The following is a 27,945-nucleotide window of genomic DNA, read 5'->3' on the forward strand; positions in this document are numbered from 1 at the left end:
CTGGCGAAGAACTGGAGCAGAATTGAAGAGTTGTTTAATGAAATGGAATGCTGCTTTAGCTTCTTCAGACCAATTGGAGGGATCAGACCCAATTTTGGTAAGGGCTGTGATAGGAGCCACATGAGTGGAGACATTTTTAATGAATTTTCTGTAATAGTTCGTGAATTCCATAAAGCGTTGAACCACCTTGAGAGTGGTTGGAAGAGGCCAGTTGAGAATTGCCTTGAGCTTCTCTGGGTCCATCTGTAAGTCAATACCAGAAATAATATAACTGTCACGGGCACTAGGAGTCTTGCCCAGGATTTCACCAGATGACTGGGCTTACCAGAGTAGTGAAGCTCACACAACGGTCCTCTGGTAGCAGGGTGACTAGCGGAACAAATATCACAGCAGATGGAGAGAGAATGCCAATGAATAATAGGAAAGTCAGTGACTTGCAGCAATCTTTGGTCAAAGAATCAGCGACTAGCTGATATAATAGAAAGGCAGATTTGAACACGGAGATCAGGATGGACGTGAGTAGATGCAGGGAGGTAGCAGGGAAGTCAGTGGTCTGCGTACAGCAAGTTGTACCACTGCTTATGGTGAAGAGACTTGTCCAGTGCAGGTAGGTAGCGGGAGAGTCAGTGGTCTGCGTATAGCAAGTTGTACCACTGCTTATGGTGAGAAGACTTGTCCAGGTGCAGGTAGGTAGCGGGGAAGTCAGTGGTCTGCGTATAGCAAGTTGTACCACTGCTTATGGTGAGAAGACTTGTCCAGGTGCAGGTAGGTAGCGGGGAAGTCAGTGGTCTGCGTATAGCAAGTTGTACCACTGCTTAATAGGTGAGGATGTGTACAAGTGTTGATGAGTGGAAGCATACAAAGATAATAGGATGCAGACACTGAGAGCACAGAGGAACTTGATTCCAAAAGGTATGCAGCGTATCCAACAAAGTCTATATAACGGTATGTGTGGCGCTGCTTGGTAGAGACTTGCTCAGCACAGATATGCAGGCCAATAATGGATAGTCAATTACAGTTATGCATATAACGACTGAGTAGCACGGTAAATTCCAAACAGGTATGCAGCGTAACAATAACAGTCTATAGTGGGTATGGATACCGCTGCTGAGCGTGGAAACTTGTCCTAGCGGATATGCAGAGTAAACGTAGAAAGTCAATAACAGATAGGCATACCGCTATTCAGTAGAACAGTCTGTCCACAGGGAGATGCAGGAAACTGCAGAGACGCTAGACGGCAGAGACGAGTGTAGGAACCACAGGTGAGTAGATCCGGTAATCAGAGTCCAGCTGAGGACACAGGCAGGAAACAGGAGACTGTAGCAGGTATGGAAACCAGCGATGAGAAGCACAGGGAATCCACAGGAACTGAAGACACTAGTAGTACACAGGAGATAGTAGCGGGTATGGAAACCAGTGATGAGTAGATCAGGAATCAGCAGGAAACTGAAGACACTAGTAGAACACAGGGAACACCTTCAGAGACTCACATGGAATGAGACTCCAAGATCAGGCAATGAGGTAATGCACACAGGTGCCTTAAATAGGGAGTTGCCTGATCAACCAATTTGGATTTAAAGCAACAGTCACAATAGTTCTTGGGAGCTGCGCATGCGCAGACCATTAGGATGGCGGACGGCCGCGGTTCAGGATAGGTGCCGGCCGGAAAGCTAGGGAGCCACGCACCAGCGCAGAGGCACTCACGGTCCGGTGAGTGACAATAACCTAAGAAGGAGATGGATGTAACTTCAAAGGTGCATTTCTCCAATTTAGAAAAGAGCAGGTTGGTACGGAGTCGTGAAAGAACCTCCTTGATATGAGCACGATGTGATTCCAGATTATAGGAGAAGATAAGGATGTCGTCCAGGTAGACCACAACTGTTTTGTAGAGGAGGTCATGGAAAATATAATTGGCATAATGCTGGAATACTGCTGGGGCATTACTAAATTCAAATATGACTAAGTACTCTTAGTGCCCATCACGAGTGTTAAAAGTGGTCTTCCATTCGTCCCTTGCACAAATTCAAATTAAATTGTAAGCCCCTCTTAAATCTAATTTGGTGAAGATGGTGGCTCCTCTGACACAGTCAAACAATTCCCTGATTAAGGGCAAAGGATAATGATTTTTGTTGGTAATATTGTTCAGACCTCTATAGTCAATGTAAGGGCAGAGACCGCCTTATTTTTTTGTTCACAAAAAAGAAACCTGCTCCGGCAGGTGAGGAAGTTCGACGGATAAACCCCACTCAAGGTTTTCCTGGATGTATTCAGACATTGATTTAGTCTTAGGGAGAGAGAGCAGATAGGTACGTCCCCTAGGGGGTGTCTTCCATGGCATCAAATCAATTGGACAATCCCACTCTCTATGTGGTGGTAAGGAGTCAGCACCAGCTTTACTGTAGACATTAGAGAAGTCCCTGTAAGATAAAGATGGAAGCTCTTGATCAGAGGAGACTGTGGTCTGAAGAGGTATGACATGCTGGAGGCAAGAGCCCTTACAAGATATACCCCAGGATGTAATCTGAGACGTAGTCCAATCAATCTTGGGGTTATGTAACCGGAGCCAAGGTAAACCCAGGAATAAGGAATGTGAAGAAGCTTAAGCAATTCTGAGTGCAGAAACCCCACTTTAATCCTCAGAGGATGAGTCTGGTGGGTGATAATACTATTTGAGATGCAACATCCATCCACTGCCGTGATGAAGAACGGTTGAGGTAACGACTCTGTGGGTAACTGCAACTCTTGAACCACTGTGGCAGTAATGAAGTTTACAGCAGCACTAGAATCAAGAAGAGCTGAGAGGTTCTTGGTTTGATGAGCATGTTCAAGAGTGATTGTTAGAACACAATCAGATTTTTGTGGAGAAGAATTGACTACTCCTAATCTAGCTTCTCCATCACCGGTTAGAAGCAGGAGTTTCCCAGACGCTTGGTGCGGGAATCAAGTAGGTGTCCTGGAGCTGCACAGTAAAGGCATAAGTTTGCCAGTTGGTGTCTCTAATGCTCCTCTTTGTTAAACGAGAGCGGTCCACCTGCATGGGCTCATCGTTTGGCAGTGAGGACTGCTGGGACCGAAGTTGGTGATGCGGCTTAACCCTTTCACCCTTACCTTTCTCCAGGGCACATTCCCAAAAGTGTAAATCAACTTTAGTACACAGGGAAATTAGTTCATTAAGTGTAGAAGGCAGATCACGAGTAGATAGCTCATCCTTAATTTTATCGGACAAGTCACTCCAAAAGGCTGCAATCAGGGCCTCATCGTTTCATTTCAACTCAGAAACGAATATTTGGAACTGAACCAGGTATTGACCCACAGGACGGGAGCCTTGTCGAAGGCGTAGAATTTCTAAGGATGCTGATGTGGTTCTGCCAAGCTCGTCAAAGATCCGATGGAAGGCTGCTGTGAATCCAGAACAAGAGGAAAGCAGGGGATCTGCTCTTTCCCACAAAGGAGATGCCCAGGCTAATGCTTGTCCAGATAGGAGGAAGATAATGTATGAAACTTTTGCTTTCTCTGTGGGGAAGTTGCTGGACAGTAGCTCAAAATGGAACTCACATTGATTCAGGAACCTCCTGCACAGTTTTGGATCCCCATCAAACTTTGCAGTAGTTGGCAGATGAAGATGAGAAGCCATGGCAGGAACTTGAACAGGTGGAGCTTGTACAGAAACAGAAGAGTCACCTGAACTGAGAATAGTTTGAATGCTATCCAGGCGGGAGGACAATTCTTGAAGGAACTGCATGATTTGTCCCTGTAAGTTTTCCTTGCTCACGAGCTGATTCACCAGGCTTTGCATTGAGCCCGCTCCTTGGGGCAGTTCACCAGCGTGATTCATTAGGCCAGTGCCAACTGTCACGCCCGACGATCTGCCTGTACCCAGATTGGGTTGTGTCAATGGAGCTAGACTGGTGACTATGTGGACAGAGCTGTGTGGCCTTAATATCCCTCTGTATATAGTGAATGGACTGTTGCAGATGGTGGTTACACTAGCAGGGAGAAGCAAACAGGAACTGAATTGCTGGACCGGACTGGAACCGGAATGCTAGACTGGACTGTAAACGGATTACTGTAACCATAATTGAACCAGAATGCTGTGACAGGAATGCTGGAAGGTACCAGAGTGCTAGAATGGATCGAGGCAGAATGTAGACTGCACTGTCAGCGCTGATTTAATAGCAAGATAGTGAGACTGCAAACTGCTGGGAACCAGGTTGGCTTCTGGATTACAATGTTGCACTGGCAACAGGTAAGGGTTGGAGACTGCAATCAGCTGGGCAGGAGCAGCACTCTGAGTTGCTGAAAGGGATCAGGTGACTATATCCAAGATGGCAGCTCCCATGAACTGGTTTTGGAGGGAATCTGAAATGGAGGCTGTTATCACCTGATTGGCTGAGAGGAATCATGTGACCGAATGCTCAGATTCTGGAGGGATCTCTGGAGTGGAGACACACTGGACAGCATCTTACAGAGAGGTCTGAAACCAGCAGAGCCTGAGAGCCGCAGGGACAACTTGGAAAGGCAGCAAGGAGGAAAGTGACTGAACTTGAGAGTCTGGTGTGTGACAGTTAACATGAGCATGGGTCATTATTGCATGATTACAGCTTGATTATATAAGGAGATATTTCTGGCCACAAGATGTCATTCACTGCTGCAGACTCAAAGCAGTACGACTTGACAACATGAAGGTATTTTCTGTGCCAAGAGGTTCCATGACCAAAAGGCATTGTGGACAACTCCACCATCTAATCATGTGATTATTTAGTGTTGTGTGGTGGACGGGGGATGGCACGGGTGTGGTCTGATTGTTATGTCAGGTAAAGTCATATTTTCAAAATGTTTGAGTTCATATTTTTTTCCCTGGAGTGAGGTCAATAACTATGCCTGACTGAAAGTCATAGTACCTAATTCCAAGAGTAACATCTGGAAGTAGCATTTGAAGCACATTGTTATATAAGTCACACAGAACAGGTGTATTTCTGATTGTAACTATAGGGAAGCTCCAGCTATTTCTACAGAATGATGAAAAATATCTCACTCCTTTGTCACAACAATTCCAATACTTAACCATAGAAATCCATACTCTACTTTTATATAAACAGTTGCTGAAAGTAGTGCATGCTGGAAAGGAGCTGTGAATTATGTTTGTATAAAGAGTGACTATGTGAACTGAAAGACAGGCAAAAAGCCACATTGTACATAGCCCACTATGGGAATGGCCCCTGGGCCAATCCCATAGTGGGCTGTCTTGGGCTGGGTCACTGGACTAGTATCCTACAATTTGCATCCTTGAAAATGTTCCTAATAGGTTGCTGAGTCGAGTCTTGCCCCCAGGTTAAAATTTGCCAGCCCTCCCCTCACATAAATGACAAAGATCTAGGCAGAAAAAGTCAGAATAAACCTCTCCTAAATGTTTAGAAGAAAAGGTGAGGAGAAATTCTGGATCTAGCCTGGGAAATGCTGTGGATGAAGAAGAATGTTCCTAAATTATTTCATCGGATACTGAAATTTACACTGGTGTATGGAAATAAACGACTTGGTCCTGAGTCAGTAAGGAAAGTAAGGCAAAAAAAGGAGTAAATGTTCTCTGGGACAAACCATGTTACAATGCAAGGTGTGCACATTAGTTTATTGTTTTTCAGATAACTTAAATATTGGCTCTTTTTACATCTAACATACAAATAATTGCTAGCTTAATTTTTAGACTGAAATTTAAAGTTGATATAGGACATGCCCTATCCTTACTATAAATCTGTCCCCACATTTTAAATTTACCTCCCCCTCCATTGCACAATGCAACATGGTTTTGTCCAAAGTTACTCCATTTTTATACTTTGCTCTCCTTAATGACTCAGGCCCCTTGTCTCTAGTGTTTATTCTCATAGAAACATAGAATACTGTTGAGGGGACTCAGTATTCGTAAATCATACTTGCCTACTCTCCCGGAATTCCCGGGAGGTTGCCGAAAGAGGAGGCAAACCTCCCGTATTTCCCGAAATTCATTGAATGGTGGGGGCGGGGCTTAATGATGCTATTCAATGCCGTGAATTTCAGCATTTTATAGTGAATGACTTCTCCCCAAGGATCTCCCTGGGGAGAAGTTTTGAAAGTTGGCATGTATGCTGTAAATATTTGAAAAAGCAAGTACATTACACACATGTTTATTTGCTACAAATTAATAAAGCTGCCAAGAATTGAGTGAATAAATATTTATGGGACAAATACATTCACAATGGACTCTTATATAAAATATATAAAATGAATTCTACTTACATTTCCAGAGTTATGTAAAAATATCAGGGACTTAAATTAACTAATGACAGTGTTCTTGATATCCAGCAGAGAGGTTTTTGGGTTTTCTTTAACATTGAAACTACTCTACAGATCACTATAAAAATGTCAGACTTGGCACAGACCTTCCTTATGCAAAGCGCTCAACTGCAAATCTAGAAAAAATATTTCCTATTTTAATATACAGTATGAGGAAGTGGTCTGAAAATGAAAGATAGACCCAATGTCAACTCTCCCGGATTCCTGGGAGGCTCCCGAGATATGGGCAGTCCTACCGAGGAGGCAAACCTCCTGTATTTGCCGAAATTCACGGCATTCAATGGCGGGGGTGCATCATTAAGCCCCGCTATGTGCTATCATAATATTGGATCTGGTCATTAGATGAGGGTATAAAAAACAGCTAAAGAGTTATTGGACCTGAGTCATTAATGAGTGCAAAGCAAACAAAAGGAGTAACTTGGCACCTTGGCAAAACCATGTTGCATTGGAGGGGGGAGATAAATTCAAAATGTGGGGAAAGATTTATAGTTGGGGTAGGGCATTCCCTAGATCAACTTTAAATTTCATTGTAAAAATAAGGTTAACAAGTATTTGTGTGCTACATGAAAAAACAGACAGTATTTTCCTTATGTGCAAAATAGTAAACTAATTTGCACCCCTTGCATTGTAACATGGTTTAGTCCAGGAGAAAACTCTTTTTTTGCCTTGCTCTTCTTAATGACTCAGGCCCATAGTGTTTTAAATGGGAGAAAATTTGTGTTCCATTATAAACCATGTCACTGGTCAATGTGTGTTTCAGTCTATTAAAATAGTTTAAAATATAAGCATTTTTGAATAAATAATAAAACAAACTTAAAATGTTTAAATGCATAAACAATACCATAGTTCAGTGTAAAGACTTAGATTAGGGGTACTTTGAATACACAAACACTTTTTAAGTACTGGCAATCATATCATAGCAATAATGGAAATTATTTCCATTATTGTCTTTGTGAAGTTGGAAAACGCTCAAATGAGAGGAACCCATCTACATATATCAGGGTTCTCAATCTATAATATGTAACACCCTCTCCCCAACTGCATATTTTTTTAAGAAAAAGTCTGAAAACCCTTATACATGTAATTTCCGGGTTACCCCCATTCAGCATTTTCTAACTTGACACAGACAAAAATGGAAAGCTATCTTTTATACAGATTGGTTTATTTTCATTGTATTTGAGTATGATGACAGAGTGATCACAGATAGAAGAACTTCCAGAAGAGTGAGTATGATTGGAAGAGAGAGTGCTGCAATCGGGGGGGGGGGGGGGGGGGGGCTGTCATAGAGGAGAGTGCTATCCTTTGAGAACTGCTATATAGGTGACAAAGACTGCAGGTTCAAGAGTAAAGAAACCATTTGCCAGTCAGAGGTTCATAGGGGCTCCAGAACCGATCCAATGGTCCAGATGTTCAAGTGCCCCTTTTTATTACCTTGCCAACTCTTTTGCCAAGCGGAAAGGGGGTCCACAGATGACAGTTGATAGCCTTTGTCCACTGTGTGTGTGTATGTGTGTGTGTGTGTGTGTGTGTGTGTGTGTGTGTGTGTGAGAGTAAAACTTTACACTGCCCCACTCACGGAGCATTCTCCTCTGATGAAACCGCTTTTATTAATGTGCGGAGAAATGCTTCAGATTTCATAATTATTTAATGATTAATTTGGTGAAAAACCATGTTAAATGATCATATTCATTCTGTGCTACCTCTGATTTCTCCAACTCCTCCTTCCTCTCTCTGACCATTATCTCCTCTCCTTTAGACTCTAAACAATTCTCAACAAGCACAACTTAGAGGAAGTTTCCCTTTACAAGGCAGCGCCGCTTTAAATGTAAGTGCTGAAGACGCCAAACTCGCGGGTGTTGAAGAACCCGGAGCTTAATACATTTACCCCCTGGAGTCATTCTTCTGTGGGTTGTGAAGTGTGTCCATGTAGTGGGTCATAAATCCAGGTGTTAGTTTGAGTCATTGAGTCAATGACAGGAATGTTCTTATCAGCTTGAACTCCCAGATTTTTCTCTTTCTGTCATTTTTAAAAAAAACTTTCAGTATTAAGACTTTTGCATCTGTCATACTGTGTCCTGGTCCAGAGAAGCATTTACCAACAGGGGTGTCCAGAGTCTTCTTTATTGTGTGTCTGTGTAGATTCATCTTGGATTGCAGTTTCTGCTTGGTCTCCCCAATGTAGATTCCCTCAGGGCACCTTGTAAACTGTATCATGTACACCACATTGGAGGACATACATGAGAATGTGTCAGTGATTTTATAGTCCCGTTATGTGTTGAGTATGTGGACTGTGTTTGTTGATAGGACATGGGTGCAGATTTTGCACATTTTTTTTATGCAAGGGAAGGTGCCAGTCTCTGATGGTGATGAGAGGGTACTTCTAACGAGGAGATTTCTTAAGTTCGGAGGTTGTTTGTATGAAAGGAGAGGTTAATCTGGGAATATTTCATTCAGTCTATTGTCTTTCTGAAATATGGGCTGAAGATCAGCAACAGTTTACCCTAAGATGTTCATGTGGGGATTGTAAGTGACCACTAGGGGCACCCTGCTGTTGTCCTCCTTCTGTTGGTAATCCAGGAGGCTACTCCTTGGGATTCTTGTGGCTCTGTGGATCTGTTCATCTATAACTATTGGATGGTATCCTTGTTGTAGGAATGTATTCCTCAGTGATAGCAGGTGTTGTTTTCTGTCTTCACTGTCTGAACAAATCCAAATGTATCTCAGAGCTTGGCTGTAAATGAGACTTATTTATGTGTCCTGGGTGAAAGCTGTTCCATCTCAGATATGCTGGGCGGCCTGTAGGTTTATGATAGACTGATGTTTGTATAGTATTGTTTTTATTGTATAGGGTCATGTCCAGGAAATGTACCTGAGATTGTGTTGACTTCCTCAACTTCAAATTTATTCTTTCCTCCAACAGTAGTGTTCTCTCTCTACACATTCCTACTTCAAATCTCATTTCCTCACAAATCCCCATTCCATCTTTAAATCCTTCAACTCCCTCCTCCACCCCTCTCTCCTCCTCTTGTCTATCTCTACCCTGGACTTCTCTATCCACTTCACCTCCAAAATAGAGACCATCCATCATAACATTCGTTCTCAACAGTCTTTTTCCCCACCAGACTTTCCACCTATCCTTCTTCCCCACTATTTATGAGGACGAAGTACACACCATTCTCTAATACTGTCCTACTCCACTTTCTCCCTCAACTTCATCCCCTCTCACCTACACTTCCTGTATCCCACCACACTCACCTCTTCAATTGTTCCCCAACTCCTTTGGACACCCTGATCTCACCCATCCTAAGAAAAACCTCCCTTGGCCCTGCCACTCTCTCTAACTAATGCCCAATCTCTCTTCTCCCCAACCACCTGCCATCTTCCTTTCATCTCACTCCCTTCTCGATCCACATCAATCTGGTATTCGCTCACTCCACTCCACAGACATTTCCCTTGTAAAGGTCACAAACAATCTTCTTACTGGAAACTCTAAGGGATATTTCTCCCTACTCATCCTTCTTTACCTCTCTACAGCCTTCAACACAGTGGACCATCCTGTCCTCCTGCAAATCCTCCACTTATTCAGCCTCCGTATCACCGTTCTCTCCTGGCTTATCTTTTACCTTCTTCGTCTCTACCCCTGACTATATTTCCTCTCATCACCCTCTACCTGCCAGTATCTCCCTAGGGTCCGTACTTGGCCTACTTTTTTGTCCTTGTACATTTACTCCCTCTGTAATTATATCAGCTCCTTTGACTTCCAATACTACCTTTATGCCATGACAAAACCCAAATTTGCCTTTCCTCCAATGATCCTCTCCCCAACCCTTCTCTCCCATGTTTCAGCTATCTCTTCTTGGATGTCCCAGTGCTTTCTGAAACTTAACATGTCTAAGATCAAACTCATTGTCTTTCTTCCCATCCAGTATCCTCTCCCTTCCTCTCCTTAACCACTGACAACAATTCCCTCTCTTCTGTTACATAAGTTCACAGCTTGGGTGACATCTGTGACTCCTCTCTCTCCTTCACTCCCCATTTTCAGTCCCTCTTCCAGTCATGCTGCTTTCACCCATGTAACATCTCCAGATTATTTCTCACTCTGGATGCTAACAAAACTCTCATCGACTGGCTCAATATATCTTGACTCAATTATTGCAACCAACTCCTCTCTGGCCTCCTGTGGTGAAAGCAGGTCAACAAATAAAGATTAACTTCATCTGGCATTCCCTCCCAGCCAGCAATAAACTATGAATGTATATTACTGTATGTTTTTATTATTTGTTGCTTTACCCCTTCTTAAATGTCAGCAGGTGATTTCCTTAGATACTGCTAGTTTCTCCAGTATGGACCATAAAAGAGCTATTGTCATCTGGGGTTATCAGGCCATTCAGGCAGAAGATACCCTGAGAAGTTGTGTTAACCATTTGCTAAAGACTTTTGCAGGACTACCTCTGATAATGATTGGCCATGTTGTGCTGGATGTGCCGGTCAGCTGTGGAACCACTTTTAGTTAAAAAGACACTTATGGATTGGAAAATACACTTAATCAAGTTAACTTTTACTATCTGACAAATGGATGTTCTCTACTGATCTCAGCTAGACTTCCTGTGGAAACTCTCTACAGGGTGCCTGCTGCAACCCAAAGAGTTGTGTGACCTATAAATAAATCTATTTTTGATATAAAATAAAGTATGCTTGCACATTAACAGTTGTCTGCCTAAGTGAAACAAACTAAACCCAGACTGTTCACGAGCATCAATAACTAGCGCACGAGGCAGACTAATGGCAAATCAACTACTCTGACCAACAAAACAGAAACCTCATTCTCACATGAATCTCCCCATTTCAATCAGTCCTCAACAATGCAGCTCAACTTATTTTCCTTTCTGTTCATTGTGTGTTGGCCTCACCTCTCCACTATACAGTGTCCCAATCTGCAATGCTATCTACAGCAGCAGTGGCCAACCTGTGGCTGCAGAGAAACATGTGGCTCTTTGAGCTTTGAAATGTGGCTCCTGACCAGGAGCATCAATGAAGCATTGTTCTCCAGAGACGGGCAGGGGTAGATTGGAAAACATTCAGCTGCTCGACTGTCTATGAGCAACCACATCTTGTGAACTCCTCTGAATAATGGAGAGATGCCACAGTGTCACACACAATCCAATCAGGAAAGGAGGAGGCGAGAGTGTAGTGTGCTCTTTCTCCTTCCTCTACACAGACAAGTAAGGGGTGTGTGAAATCTTATAGCATGTGAAGAGGCTGAAGGAGATATGATGGCATTTAGGGAGATCTGGTGGAATGTGTGTAGGTCTGTAGACATGTGGAGAAGTTTGATTGACATGTATGGAGTATGTGGGGAGATCTGATGGCTTGTATGGGGAATTTGGGTAGATATGTTGGCATGTGAGGAGGCTAATGGGCATGTAAGGGGCATGTGGGGAGGTCTGATGGCATGTATGAGAAATATGTGTGGATCTGATGACATATGTGGAGGCTGATGGACATGCAAGGGGCATGTGTTGAAGTCTGGTAGCAGGTGAGGAGGTCTGATTTGCGTGCGAGGAGATATAAATGCATGTAGGGAGGTCTGATGGGAATGTAAGGGGCATGTGGAGAGGTCTGATTGTAAAGGGAATATGGGGAGATCCAATGGGCATGTAAAGAGGTCAGAGGGCAGGTTAAGAGGTCCGAAGGACTGTGAATGCAGTAGCATTGTGAGCTACTATGAAGAGACTATAAATAGCCCTTTCAACTTTCCTCCACAGTGTGGTAAGAGCTGTGCAGTGCAGAGCTGTGCTGATTTGATGATTATTCTGAACATTTTCACAATGTGTTGGATATTTTCTTTTTTGCTTAGCAAGATATTGTAAATCATGTTATATTTACAATGTATATGTGATAGTGTGTATACGCATATTTATACTGGGTATATGTATATGCACAGACATATGAAAGGTAAAGTTGACTCTTTGTAGTACCTATAGATATTTTTTGGGTCTTGAATACTGACTGGTTGGCCACCTCTGGTCTACAGTGCTGACTACACTGACTCCCTATCCCCGCAGCATTCAGTTTAAACTCCTTACCCTCTCATTCTTCTCCCCCTACATCTCTAACTTCATCACTCTCCACAATCCCTCCCCTCAGATCTGCCAATGATCACTGCCTCATCTCCTCACTGATTACCTCTTCTGACTCCTACCTCCAAGACTTCTCCCTTGTAGAACTACCTCCAACACCCAATCAGACTATCCACTATTCTCCAAGGTTTCAAATGTGACCGCAAAACTCATCTCTACATCAAAGCCTTAAAGCCCTCTTCCTAACTCATCCCCTACTGCCCTGCCTCATACCAGCCATCCCACTTTGTGTCGGCTCCCCCTCTACCTGTATTGTTCATTATGGTCAATTATATCTGGTGTATTTATATTGGACCCTACACAAAAATTACATTGTCAATCAACCACTTGGTTAGTAACATTTTTTACTAAGCCAATTACCCAGAAACAGAAGTGGCTAAATGTAAATACATAGTTTGTCTACTACCAATTCAAATTATTATTATTATTAATTTTTATTTATAGGGCGCCACAAAGGATCCGTAGCGCCGTACAAGGACAAACAATGGCACAGTACAAGGTGAAACAGCACAGTACAAGTAACAGTAAACACTATAACTCTGGAGGCTCAGGCACAGCATGAAAGAGAGGGAGGGAGGGGAAAAGTGAGTATAGGCAGGTAACTATGGCCCAAGAGGGTGCGCACGGATGACAGGTTGAGAGTCACTGAGTGGAGCGGAGAGAAGCGAGAGAAGACAGAGGGCAGAGGGACCGAGAGGAGGTGAGCTGAGTAGCTGGAGAGCGCAGGAAAAAGTGATGGAAACAGGAGGTAGGAGAGCCCTGCTCAAAGGAGCGAACAATCTAAAGGGAGGGGAAATCAGACAGACACATGGATGAGACGGAGAGATGGGAGAAACGGAGACGGAGTCGAGGAAGGGGGAGAAGGGAAGAAGGGATGAGAAAGAGAGGTAGCCGACCGGTGGGAGTTTAGGCATGAGACTGGAAGGCTTTAAGGAAAAGGTGGGTTTTGAAAGAAGACAGGCAGATAATGGGCAAAAAATTTATTGTAGTGACAAATCCTCTTCATGTTTCTTGGTATAACAGGCAATAGTAACTTAGATGAGGTCACACGTCAGGCTCTCAGGTTCTGCCACTTACCTCTTCTCTGCCTTTTCAAGTTGTCCCTGTGGTCCTCACGCTCTGCTGGTTTCAAACCTTTCTGTATGATGCTCTCCAGTCTATCTCCACTCCAAGGATCCCTCAAGAATCAGAGTTTGGGCGCAGCCATATTGGATTTGATCACATGATTCCTCTCAGCCAATCAGGTGAAAACAGCCTCCTTTTCAGATTCCCTCCAAAACCAGTCCATGGGAGCTGCCATCTTGGATATAGTCACCTGATCCATCTCAACAACTCAGAGTGCTACTTCTGCCCAGCTGATTGCAGTCTCCAATCAGGAATCAACAACAACTATAAACGGACTTCCTGGAGCCCTTACCTGTTGCCAGTGTGACGCTGTATTTTAGATGCCAGCCTGGTTCCCAACAGTTTGCAGCCTTGCTAGCTATCTTGCTTCAGCCATGCTCTTAATCCAGCTTTGACAGTGCAGTCTGCATTCTGGTTCCGTTACAGCAATCCTCTTCCAGCATTACAGTCTGGTCCAGCAATCCAGTTACTCTTCTTTGTCCTCTGCTAGTGTAATTACCATCTGCACCAGTCCATTCACTACATGTAGAGGAACACTATCAGGCCACCCAGCTTTGTCCATGCAGTTACCAGTCCAGCTCCAGAGACACAACCCAGTCCTGGTACAGACAAATCGTCAGGCGTGACAGATGAACAGGAGTTGCTTGTAAGAGTGAATAGCTATAGAAAAGTGGAACACAGACAAACACCATAAAATAAGTAGACTATACAGGAGAGAACACTTGATGTATTTGGAAAATCAGATAACAGCCTGTATAAATCCTGTATAAGTCTATAAATAGCCTTGCCTGGTTTTTTTCACGGTAATATTATGGGTATTACAGGGTATTGTTGTAGGAGTAAAGATATTTTGTCTTTAAAGGTCCCTATTATAGACCTTATGAGTTCTTTGTCTTGGGGTGACAATGGATACTGTAGTACTGTATGTAATGGTTTGTAGGGATTAAACTGCATTTTAACAGCTTATATGCTGAGGATTTTGCCTCGTTTATCTGCATGTTATGACCACAAACAAGATTGTACAGCTGCAAGAATGTCTTTCATTATTTTAGAAGACTGTTTACAGCTAGAGCAGGTTGGGCTAACAAAACGACCAGTACCTCATGTTCACTGATCAAATGTACAGTTAAGTAAATTCCACCCATGCAGCACAAAATAGAAATTGAAAACACCTACCACAATGATAGTTTTAGAGGAGACTGGAATATAAGAGAATTCCAAAGATTTAAATACAGACTTAGAGGCTCCTGTAACTAACAAGCATTCTACCGCTTTTCCTAGTATAGTACAAATAACAGAAGGACCTGATTGGCCTAAGGGGACCAAAGGTGCATCTGGATCCTGGCAATAGTCTTTGAGGTTAAAATATATGGGTTACAAGGAAGGTTTGTCTAGTTATCGATTTATTCGCTTTCAAGTTTGCTTTTTTACAGTAGTGGCAGGTATTAGGGTCACTCTCAGGCTGAAATCCTCACCCATTTCATTACCTCTGCCTCTACAACATCCCTTAAACTGTCCTTGGCTTTGCATGTTAATTAATAATACCTGTACAAAAACATTGACCACTGCTTCTATAGAGGATATTTCAGTATTCTGGATATCTGAATACCATTTTAGTCTCTCTGTAACCCACAAGCAGTAACCCTTTATTTTCTTTACTGTTTACCGACCAATCTGTTTTCCTAGGAGTGATATAATGCACCATCAGTATTGACTGTTTTTCTGGAACTGCAGGGAATAGCCAAATTGCCCACCAAATACATTTTAAGCAGTTTAACCATGATTGCCAGGGACAGAAGGAGGCCCTGTCCCAGAGCACTTCTTTTTCTCACTTTTTGAATGATATGAGAGACAATAATTAGCTAATTATTATCACAAACCACAACAATATTGGTTCAACCCTTGGGCAGATATAGTCATGTAAGTGGTGCCCTTAAAGCTCATTACCTTAAAAAAAAAAGTTATTATGTATGTTTCATCTACATTCTGGCACTTGGCTTGCAGACTGAGGTGCAGAAGCAATAGAGATGAAGGTTCCCGGAGTTGCTGCACTGCGGCATTGCCTATTCTGCATCTGAACAGAATGTAGGCATAGGAGAAGCACTTTTATATTATTAATTATTATTCATTTTTATACGTTAGGAACCACAAAGTGTCCGCAGCACCGTAGAGGAACAAACAATAGGACAATACAAGGTATAACATTACGGTACAATAAACAAGCAGCACAATAATTCAGCTACCTCAGAGTACAACTAAAGAAAGGGTGAGGGAAAGTCAGCACAGCAGGAAACCTGCTGTGCCCAAGAGTGTGGGCGCAGCAACAGGTTAAGAGCTATAGAAAGGGTGCAGTGAAAAGCAGGAGCGGAGTCAGTGGGCAGGAGGCAAAAGAGGAAGGTGGGCAGAGTAGCTGTAGAGCAGAGTTGAAAGTGGTGGAAACAGGAGGTAAAAGGACCTTGCTCAGAGGAGCTTTCAATCTAAGGGGAAGGGCGGACAAACCGAAGACATAGGGAAAGTGAAATGGGGAACAAAGCAAGAAGGAGGAAGGGGAGAGAGGGAGAGGTAGCCAACAGGTCGGTATTTAGGCAGATGACAAAGACTTTTAAAAAGAGGTGGGTTTTTAATGCCTGTTTGAAACTACTTAGATTGGGGGAGGTTCTGATAGCACGAGGGAGATTGTTCCAATGGAGGGGGCAGCACGGGAGTAGTCTTGAATAAGTGAGTAAGAAAAGTTAATCAGTGGGGAGGAGAGCCAGACAATTGTTGGCCGATCGCAGAGGGTGGGAAGGTGTGTGAATAAACAGGAGGTTGGAGATTTAGGGAGCAGTTGAGTTGGAGAGGGCCTTGTATGCGAGGGTGAGGAGCTTGAAAAGGATCCTGTATGGGAAGGGGAGCCAGTGAAGGGCATGGTAGAGAGGGGAGAGAGATATGGAGCGGCGAGAAAGGAAGATGAGTCTTGCGGCAGCATTAAGTACAGAACGAAGAGGAGCGAGATGAGAGTGGGGGAGGCCAATGAGGAGAAGGTTACAGTAGTCAACCGAGAGATGATCAGGGAATGGATGAGAGATTTGGTGGCGTCCTGGGAGAGGAAGGGCCGAATGCGAGCAATGTTGCCTAACTGGATGTGGCAGGATTTGGCAAGAGAATGGATGTGGGCGACAAAGAAGAGAGAGGAGTCGATGGTGACATCGAGGCAGCAAAGTTGGGGAACAGATGATATAGTGGAGTTGTCAACAGTGACAGACAGCTCAGAGAGGGAGGGGATTTTAGATGGCGAAAAGTCAATAAGTTTGGTTTTAGCAATGCTAAGCTTTAGAAAGCTGGCAGACATCTAGGAGGAGATGGCAGAGAGGCAGGCGGACACCCTAGAGAGGAGGGATGGAGAGAGCTCAGGAGATAAGAGGTAGAGTTGGGTGTCATCGGCATAGAGGTGGTACTGGAGGCCGAAGGAGCTAATGAGCTCACCCAGGGAGAAGGTATATAGTGAAAACAGCAAAGGGCCAAGAACAGAGCCAAAGAGGTGAGCGAGGTGGGAGTAGACAGTGGGGGAGAGGAAGCGAAGGAGGTGAGAGGGGATAGGATCCAGGGGGCAGGTTGAAGGGGCGTAGGAAGAAATGAGAGAGTGGACTTCATCACCCGAAGTTGGGCGGAAGGAGTAGTGGGGATGGTGGCTGAGGGGAAAGGAGGGATGAGAGCAGGGGGTGATGGAAGAGTAATTGGAGGAGGAGATTTTGAGCCTGATGGCCTTAATTTTAGAAGAGAAAAAGGAGGCAAAGTCAGTGCAGTAAGGGAGGATAGGAGGGGAGGAGAGGGAGGCATAGGAGAGTGTTGAAGGTGGCAAAGAGGCGGCAGGGATTGGGGGACTGTGAAGATATGAGAGATTTAAATAAGGATTGTTTAGCGAGGGAGAGGGCAGAGCTCTAAGAAGAGAGGATGAACTTAAAGTGAAGGAAATCAGCAAGAGAACAAGATTTTCTCCAGTGTCGTTCAGTGGTACGGGTACATTTTTGGAGGAAGTGGGTAAATTTGGGGTGTCACAGTTGGAGTTTGGAGCAGCGAAGTTGGACAGAAGTGGCAGGGACAACAGCATCAAGAGTGGAACTGAGGGCTTGGTTGTAGGGGGGGGCACCTGTTTGGGGAAGACCAGGGAGGATATAGGTGATAGGAGAGTTTTGAGAGAGGATAAAGAGCACCAAGGTTGCGTCTAGTCTGGGTAGGTCTGGGGGTGGGGAGGGGTGCAGGAGACGAGGAGAGGAAAATGAGAGGAGATGGTGATCAGATAGTGGGAAGGGAGATATGGAGAAATCAGAAAGACCACATAGGTGGGTGAAGACAAGGTCAAGGTAGTGCCCAAGGCAGTGGGTAGGGGAAGAGGACCACTGAGAAAGACCATGGGAGGAAGAGAGGGCAAGCAGCTTGATGGAGGCAGGGTCAGTTGGGTTGTCGATTGGGATGTTGAATTCACCTAAGATAATGGAAGGGAGGTCAGAGGAGAGGTGGTGGGGAAGCCAGGCTGCAAAATTGTTAAGGAATTGGGAAGTGGGACCAGGGGGCGGTAGAGGACAGAGACACGGAGATAGATGGGGTAGAAAAGACGGATAGAATGGACTTCAAAAGAGGAAAAGGAGAGGGAGGGTTTAGCAGGAATAACTCTAAAAGTGCAAGTGGGGGAAAGGAGGATGCCCACCCCACCACCTGGACTGTCACCAGGTCTGTCGGAGTGGGTGAAAGAGAGATCACCGTAGGAGAGAGCAGCAGAAGATGTAGTGTCTGAGTTGGAGATCCAAGTTTCAGTAATGGCAAAAAGGTTAAGAGAGTTCGATAAGAAGAGGTCGTGGATAGAGGGCAGTTCATTTCGGACAGATCTGGCATTCCAGAGGGTACAGGAGTAGGGGAGAGATGGAAGTGGGGAGATGCGAATAAGATTGGCAGGGTTAGTGGTGCGCTAGGGTGTGCTGGAGCTAAGGAGTGAAATGGGGCAAGTGGACAGTGTGGGAATGGGACATGAGCAGGGAGGCATGGTGTGGGGAGAGGAGGAGTAAAACAGAAGGCAATAAGATGTAAAAATAGGTAGTTGTCAGGATTCAAACCCGGGGCTTCTGCCTCCGTGGACTGCTGCTCTGCTGACTGAGCTATTCTGGCTGCTGGACAGCTCCTTGCCTTTATTCGGTGTTCTAGATCAGTTCCAGTGATCTCCTGATCTTCCAGCATGCCTTAGCTCCACCCCTTGACTTCCTATAAAAGCCTGGCCAGTTCCTGTCTCCAGTGCCTGATTATTGTGCTCTGTGCCTGTGATCTAGCTCCTGCTCCTGTTGCTGTTCCTGTCTACCTGCATCTACTACGCGTGTACCAACCTCGGCTTGCCCTCCACTACGCTTCTGCCTCAACCTTTGGACTTCTGCGCCTCTCTGTGTACCGAACCTGGCTTGTTTGACCTTTCTTCCATCTCATCTCCTGTTAGCCAGCCTTCCTCCCTGCCACTGGGCTCCTATCCAGTCTCCAGACCGTGACAGTAGTATACCCCCAGTGCTAGCGTCATCACTGGCATACGGGATGCTATATAAACCTAATGTAGTGAACGTGAAGAGGTGTACACGGTCTGCAACAATGTTGTTACATGTCAAAGTAACATCCACATGAACGCCAGAAACCAAGGTTTCCCAGCGAAACATTGCTTAGAGCATCACACTGCCACCGCCGGCTTGCCTTCTTCCCATAGTACATCCTGGTGCCATCTCTTCCCCAGGTAAGTGACGCACACGCACCTGGCTATACACAAGATGTAAAAGAAAACGTGATTCATCAGACCAGACCACCTTTTTCCATTGCTACATGGTTGAGTTCTGGCACTCATGTGCTCATTGTAGGCTCTTTCAGTAGAGGACAGGGTCAGCATATGCACCCTGGCCAGTCTGCGACTACAACAGCCCTATACGCCGCAAGCTGCAATGCACTGTGTGTTCTGACACCTTTCTATCATAGCCAACATTTACTTATTCAGAAATATATGCTACAGTAGGTCTTCTGTGGGATTGGACCAGATGGGTCACTCTTCAATCCTCCACATGCATAATTGAGCCTTGGGCACCTATGATGGGTTGTCCTTGTTTGGACCACTTTATATTTGGTAGCACATCCTTTGGTCAAATAACTGCAATCAATTGCTTCCTAGAGCCATAGATGGGCTTCCTGAGCAGTTTGGTCAACTGTTTTTGTGCAAACTGCTCCACTTTTCCCAGATTTTAAGGGTGTCTCCTTCCAACTACTGTTTTCAGATCTCTCCACAGTTTTTCCATTGAATTTAGATCTGGACTCTTTGCTGACCATTTCAGAACAGCCCAGTGTCTTGCTATGTTCCTTTCTTTGTAATTCAAGGCAAGATAGAGGCAGGAGAGAAGTTCAAACAACTGTGAATTTATTTTGAATATATTGAAAACATCCAGAGTAATCAATGATCAGATATAGAGAAAACACAACTACCAACTGATTAATCAGCACAAAACAAAGTCTCTAATAATGGTAGTCTCAGACAGCTGTAGTAATTAAAGATCTTCAGAGACACTGACAGTCTGTAGTACAAAACGTATAATAGATGTTCTGCTAGTAGACAATAGTACTCACAGATGCAATCTTGTTAATGGAGGATATCCAATATTCCTGAACAACTGAGGGCAGCAAAAGTCCAAGTGCAACTGAGACAAGCCCAGAGCCTCTCAGTGCAGTATCAACAGGCAGAGTGATGTAGAAATATTTACTTCCTAGCCAGCAGACAATTGTTTCATATAAGTAGTTCTTTGTTAAAGCTGCAGTACTTACTGAAAATTTAAAATTTGGAGTAGTAATGCTGTTTGCCAAGGTACAGAGTTAGATTTTAAGCAGAAAATCGGTAACTGAAGAATCTCAGAGAGCAGGCTGTTCAGGAGTCTACAGTAACTTGTATTACTAACATTGATTGCAGTGAACAGGAGCGGGTTTAAAATTCCAAAGGTCCAATCAGGTCAGCAGAATAACACACTCTACATTAATGAGACAGATGTGCAATGACTTATGCTCACCACATATACAGTCAGTGATTTAGGCTCACCAGAATTAAAGAGAAAGTCCAAATATCCAGATACATCTCCACATATGCCTCTCGTGGTATATCATTTGCAGATACTGCAGGGATAGTGCAAAGATACACAATGATGATGACCACAGTAGCACAATCTAGTCACTTCTGAGTGGGTGACTGTTTATTAATTTATCCAGCTTATAGTATTTAATTCATTAGCGTTGCAGCTATATTACATCAAATCATGGCCATCTTCATTCATATTACCTTTTTCTTGGACAACTGCAGGAAAGAACGTTGCAATTGGGTTTTTAAGGAGAAAACAATGTGGAGGTGCTAGTATTCTATATGGAAAATGCAATGTTCACATACAGTAATAATTATCAAGACACTCCTCTCTTGTGTATGTGTCTTTTCTCCGCCCAGACTCCCATCCCACCATGACCACTCTATTGTCATCAATAACACCACCATCTCCTCTGTCACCCAACTTCGCTGCCTGGGTATCACCCTCGACTCTTCTCTCTCTTTTGCCCCCCACATTCATTCCCTTGCCCAAGCCTGTCGCTTCCAACTACGCAACATCGCCCGCATCCGTCCTTTTCTCTCTCAGGATGCCACCAAAACTATCATCCACGCATTCATCATCTCCCGCCTCGATTATTGTAACCTCCTCCTCACTGGCCTCCCCCACTCCCCTCTCTCCCCCCTCCGCTCTATACTCAATGCGGCTGCAAGACTCATCTTCCTCTCACGCCGCTCCTCCTCTGCCTCCCCTCTCTGCCTTGCCTTACACTGGCTCCCCTTCCCCTATCATCATCATCATCATTTATTTATATAGCGCCAACATATTCCGTAGCGCTTTACAATTGGGGACAAACGTAATAAACTAATAAACAAACTGGGTAAAACAGACAAAGAGGTGAGAAGGCCCTGCTCGCAAGCTTACAATCTATGGGACAATGGGAGATTGACACATGAGGTTAAGTATACATTTTGCATCTTGGCCCAGCCAGACTGCAAAGGTAGGGTGACTCATAAGCTAAATGATCCTGTCACACAACAATGTTGGTCCGGGGGTAGTTGTCTTGTGTAAAATTGTGTAACAGGCTAAAGGTAGTGAGGTTAAGATGGTGGTTGAGGAATATTATAAGCTTGTCTGAATAGGTAGGTTTTCAGAGAACGCTTGAAAGTTTGTAGAACAGAGGAGAGTCTTATTGTGCGAGGGAGAGAGTTCCATAGAGTGGGTGCAGCCCGAAAAAAGTCCTGTAACCGGGAATGGGAGGATGTAATGAGGGTGGATGAGAGACGCAGATCTTTTGCAGAACGGAGTTGCCGAGTTGGGAGATATTTTGAGACAAGAGAGGAGATGTATGTTGGTGCAGTTTTGTTGATGGCCTTGTAGGTTAGTAAAAGTATTTTATATTGGATTCGGTAGAAGACAGGCAGCCAGTGTAGAGACATACAGAGTGATTCAACAGAGGAATAGCTATTTGCAAGGAAAATCAGTCTTGCCGAAGCATGCAAAATAGATTTTAGGGGTTTGAGTCTGTTTTTGGGAAGACCAGTAAGGAGGGAATTGCAATAGTCAATGCGGGAGATGATTAGTGCATGAATTAAGGTTTTAGCAGTGTCTTGTGTGAGATATGTGCGGATTCTGGAAATGTTCTTTAGATGTATGTAACATGATTTAGATATAGAGTCAATGTGGGGAACAAAGGATAGGCGTGAATCAAGGATTACACCTAGGCAGCGAGCTTGTGGGGTGGGATTTATGGTCATGTTATCAACAGAGATAGAAATGTCAGGTATGCTCTTGTTGGCGGGTGGGAATATTATTAACTCTGTTTTAGAAAGATTAAGTTTGAGTTGACGAGAGGACATCCAAGATGAAATGGCAGAAAGACAGTCAGTTACACGGGACAACACAGATGTCGAGATATCAGGAGAGGATAGATAGATTTGGGTATCATCCGCATAGAGATGATACTGAAAGCCAAAGGAACTTATTAGATTTCCAAGAGAAGCGGTATAGATAGAGAACAGCAGAGGACCTAGCACCGAGCCTTGTGGTACTCCAACTGATAGGGGAAGCGGAGCAGAGGTGGCTCCAGAGAAATTAACAGTGAAAGAGCGATTAGAGAGGTAAGATGAGAACCAGGATAGAACTGTGTCTTGAAGACCTAGGGATTGCAGCGTTTGTATGAGAAGAGAGTGGTCAACGGTGTCAAATGCAGCCGAGAGATCAAGGAGAATTAGGAGAGAGTAATGGCGTTCAGTCTTAGCAGTGATCAGATCATTAACAACCTTGGTCAGCGCAGTCTCTGTGGAGTGCTGAGAACGAAAGCCAGACTGAAGAGGATCCAACAGGTTGTTTGTGGAAAGAAAGCGTGTGAGGCGAGTGTAGGCAAGTCTCTCTAGAAGCTTGGAGGGGCAAGGGAGCTGAGAGATGGGACGGTAATTTGAGAGAGAGTTTGGGTCGGAGTTTTGTTTTTTTAGAATAGGAGTAATCACTGCATTCTTGTATAGTGTTGGAAAGATGCCAGTAGAGAGTGAGAGATTACAGATTTGAGTTAGAGGTGAAATGAGCACAGAAGACAGGGATCTACCAATTTGCGAGGGAATAGGATCAAGAGGACAGGAGGTAGAGTAGGAAGATAAGAAGAGCGTAGAAATTTCCTCTTCATTTGTGGGGTCAAATGAAGAAAGGGTGTCAGAGGGTAGTGGGAAGGAAATGAGCTGATGGCTTGTTGAGGAAGAGGATACCATTTCTAGTCTGATCTTGTCAATCTTGTCCTTGAAGTAGGAAGCAAGATCCTGAGCACTGATAGTAGATGGAGGGTTCGGGGTGGGAGGATTGAGAAGATGATTAAATGTATTGAAAAGGCGTTTGGGGTTAGAAGCCTGAGCATAGATAAGAGATTGAAAGTATGTTTGTTTTGCAGTGTCCAGAGCATTTCGATAGGAGTGGTAGAAAGAAGTATATGTGAAGAAGTCATTAGAGCTTCGAGATTTACGCCAGTGACGTTCTGCTTTACGGGACAGTTTTTGAAGATTTCGTGTTGCTTTGGTGTGCCACGGTTGACATCGAAGTCGACGTGTAGTATGAAGTGTCGCTGGAGCCACTTGATCAAGGGCCGTTGCTAAGGTTAGGTGAAAGTGAGGTACTGCCATCTCAGGGGATGAGAATGTAGAGATAGGGGAGAGAAGGTGTTGGAGAGAGGTGGAAAATTGTTGAAGATTAATAGAATTAAGATTTCTACGAGTATGAGGAGGCTTGGTTGAGTTAGACAGTAGAGAGGTTAGAGCAGTGGGGGTGAGAGTGTAGCTGATAAGGTGATGATCCGAGAGGGGGAAGGGTGTATTAATAAAATTAGAAACTGAGCATAGTCTAGAGAAAACAAGATCAAGGCAGTGGCCATCCTTATGAGTAGATGATTCAATCCACTGGGAGAGGTCAAGTGAGGATGTTAGAGAGAGTAGTTTGGAAGCAGCTTTGGAAGGTGGGTTATCAATGGGGATGTTGAAGTCACCCATGATGATGGTGGGGATGTCTGAAGATAAGAAGTGAGGGAGCCATGCAGAGAAATCCTCAATAAATTGTTGGTGTGCTCCAGGGGGACGATAGATCACCGCAACACGTAGGGAGAATGGATTAAAAATGCGAATAGCATGTACTTCAAAAGATGTGAACGTGAGTGATGGGACATTTGGTAGAACTGTGTATGTGCACTGTGGGGAGAGAAGTAGTCCAACCCCACCTCCTTGTCTGCCTTCAGGTCTGGAGGTGTGGGTGAGATGGAGGCCACCATGTGAAAGTGCTGCAGGTGAGGCAGTGTCTGATTGCATGAGCCATGTTTCTGTTATTGCCAGAAGGTTGAGGTTTTTTGAGAGGAAGAGATCATGAACGGAGGTAAGTTTGTTACAAACAGAGCGTGCATTCCAAAGGGCACATTTAAAGGACTTGGGAAGAGAGGGGAGACAGGTGATGTGTTTGAGGTTTGCTATAGAACGGTAGTGTTCTGATGTATGTGTGTGTGAGGAGTGTGGGGGACCTGGATTAGGTGATATATCACCAGCTAATAGAAGCAGAGTGAGCGAGAGATAGGCAAGGGGATTGTAAGATGTGTGGCCTTTTATTTTCTGGCGACAGGTGGAGGCTGTACTTGTTAGAGATAATAAATAGGACAACAGTTCATGGGTGTTAAATAGAGGTGAGTGGAGTAATGCAGGTGCAATATGAACAAATGTTTGTGTTGGTGGAGGGATCAAAGATGACACAGTCCTAAAGATCATGCCATGAAATGAGACTAAGAAAAGCAATTTGTGAAACATTGTGATAAAAGGGGTAAAAGCAAGGGTATTTTAAGAATTACCTCTTAGCAGTATTCCATATATTCCCCTACAGAATCCTTTTCAAACTCCTCACCACCACTTACAAGGCTCTCTCCAACTCTACTGCCCGTATATCTCTAACCTCCTCTCCATTCACACTCCTGCCCGCTCCATGCGCTCGGCCAATGACCGCCGCCTCTCCTCCACTCTTATCACCTCTTCCCACTCCAGAATCCAAGACTTTTCCCGTGCAGCCCCCCTTCTTTGGAACGACCTCCCTCGTTCCATCCGTCTCTCTCCTACTCTGTGCTCCTTCAAACGTGCACTCAAAACTCACCTCTTCCTCAAAGCCTACCAACCATCTACTTAACCCCCATCTCCTCCCTTTAGCTCATCCTCCCTTCTCTCCTCTTGCCTCAACTGGCTCCTCTTGTGCCTGGTCTGTTTACCCCCCCTTAGGATGTAAGCTCGTATGAGCAGAGCCCCCTCCCCATCCTGTCTCCATACCTGTTTTTCCGCTCCATCTTTGCTGCATATGACTGGCTGGAGTTTCTGAAGTATTGGTACTTTTTGTTCATTGTTCTGTATGGTTTCACCCTGTATAGTCTACTGTTAGTACTGTGTGCGGCGCTGCGGACACCTTGTGGCGCCTAACAAATAAATGTTAATAATAATAATAATAATAATAATGACACTTCATTAAATTTTTATGTTGTGCACAGCTAGAATACTGCAACTTTCTCATTTACTACTGACACTATAAAGCTGCATCTCTATGCAATGGTTAGGTGTAAGCACAGGCAACTCTACCATTCGCACTTTCCACAGTTTCATTATTAAAGATCTAGTACATAGGTCTATATATGTAAATCATTGCATTTTATTTCCTAAACAATTGGGTAATATCCCCTCATTGGAAAGAAAATTTATTTGATATATTTTCTCTTTGCACCATCTCTCAATTGTATGGATTCATTCATGCATTCATCACTCAAAAGTGATCTGCATAATGCTGCTATACACGAATTTCATCCTATATTTTGTCATTACTATATCTGAGTTATTATTCTCCTATAGTTTGCAGTTAATGCTTGAAGTTCATATATAAGAGAGGTTAAATCTCATAATCTTATTTATTAATCTGCATCTAAGTATTAAATATTAGGAATGTCTATTGTTCTAATAAAGTGGGTTATTGCTCTTATAGTTTTCTAAGAGAAGGGTGCAATCTACCAAACAATTGTACAGTAGCTGCTATTCTCTACTTAAATAAATTGAACTTTGTGTCCACTATAACATATCTATTCTTTAATAGCAGCTAATGAAGATTGCACGACTCTCTTAAGTGGTTATAAAGATACAACCTGTCAGGCGCCGTCCGCACGGCCGCCTGACTGCCTGACCGCGCGTCTGGTTGCTATGCAACCAGACGCATCACTTCCGGATCCCCCCTGCCATCTGACTCCTAGCTGTATGACGCGCCCCGTTGCTAGGCAACGGGACACTATGTGGATTCCCGGCGGCAGGTATGACAGCGCTGCAGCGCTGATGCTGATTGGATCACCACACTATTTAAACCTCTTCCTGTCCTCTAATCAGTGCCAGAGTATCAGGTCTTCCTGTCTCCAGCGTTTGTGTGTACCAGTTGCTGTATTTGTTCCTGACATTCCTCGTGCTGCTTGTGACCCTTTTGACCCGGACCGTTTGACCACCCCTATCTGGATTCTGCCTTTGTACTGCGCTCCCTGAAAGTTACCGACTCGGCTTGCCTCACCATTCTTCTGGATTTCCCTTTGTACCTCCTCTACCTGAACGTTGCTGAACCGGCCTGTCTGACACCCCCTTGTATCTCGCTGTGGACTCTAGGAAGGACCGCGACCTGCGTGTCCCTGCAGCGGAGTCCATACTTCCTTGCGGGGGTTCCTGGTGAATACCAGGGGCACGTTAGACTCCGCGCCTTCCTCTGAGTTGCGCCAACAACAGCAGGTACCCACTATCAGTCATACACCAGGGGCACGTTAGACTCCGCGCCTTCCTCTGAGTTGCGCCAACAACAGCAGGTACCCACTATCAGTCATACACCCACTACCAGTCGTGACAGTATACTCTGGCCATGACAATGGAGGGGTCTGGTGAACCGTCTGCTCGTGACCTACTCCTGCATTTGGCTCAACGAGTGGAGCAACAAGAAGCAGCCCAAGCGCATCTTCTACAATGTGTCCAAGGGATTGCTACCCGCTTCGATACATTTCAGAATGCTGCACCCGCTACACCAGCCATAACCTCTGCGGCATCCACAGCATCCAGTGTGGTTACGGTCTCTACAGCGGCCTCCGGTGTACGCATCCCGACACCCGAAAAGTTTGACGGTGATCCCAAGAAGTGCAGGGGCTTTCTGAACCAATGTGCCATTCAATTTGAGTGCAACCCAGGGGCCTTTTCTTCAGAACGCACCAAAGTAGCCTTTCTCATCTCCCTCCTCAGTGGTCAAGCCCTTGCCTGGGCCTCACCTTTATGGGAACAAGGGGGTCCACTTCTTAATAACTCCAACTCTTTCATTGAAGCTTTCAGGAAAGTCTTCGATGATCCCGGAAGAGTTGCTTCTGCAGCTACCAGCTTGTTAAACCTCCGCCAAGGTGACCTGTCCGTGGGGCAATACGCAGTTCAATTTCGAACCCTGGCTTCCGAGTTAAAATGGAATAACGAAGCACTGGTGGCAACCTTTTGGCAAGGTCTGGTGGACCGGATTAAGGATGAGCTAATTTCCAGAGAACTCCCGGCTGAGTTAGGATCTCTCATCTCCATGTGCATCAAGGTGGATTTGCGCTACCAAGAGCGCACGCAGGAACGCTCTCCTGGCAAATGGTTCATACCATGGCTAGCACCCCAGTTTTCAAAATCCCATCCTGCCAGTGGACGAACCAATGCAAGTAGGACGCTCTAAATTATCCCTTGAAGAGAGGG

The sequence above is a fragment of the Mixophyes fleayi genome, chromosome 1 (genome assembly GCF_038048845.1).
Source record: "Mixophyes fleayi isolate aMixFle1 chromosome 1, aMixFle1.hap1, whole genome shotgun sequence".
Lineage (NCBI taxonomy): Eukaryota > Metazoa > Chordata > Amphibia > Anura > Limnodynastidae > Mixophyes > Mixophyes fleayi.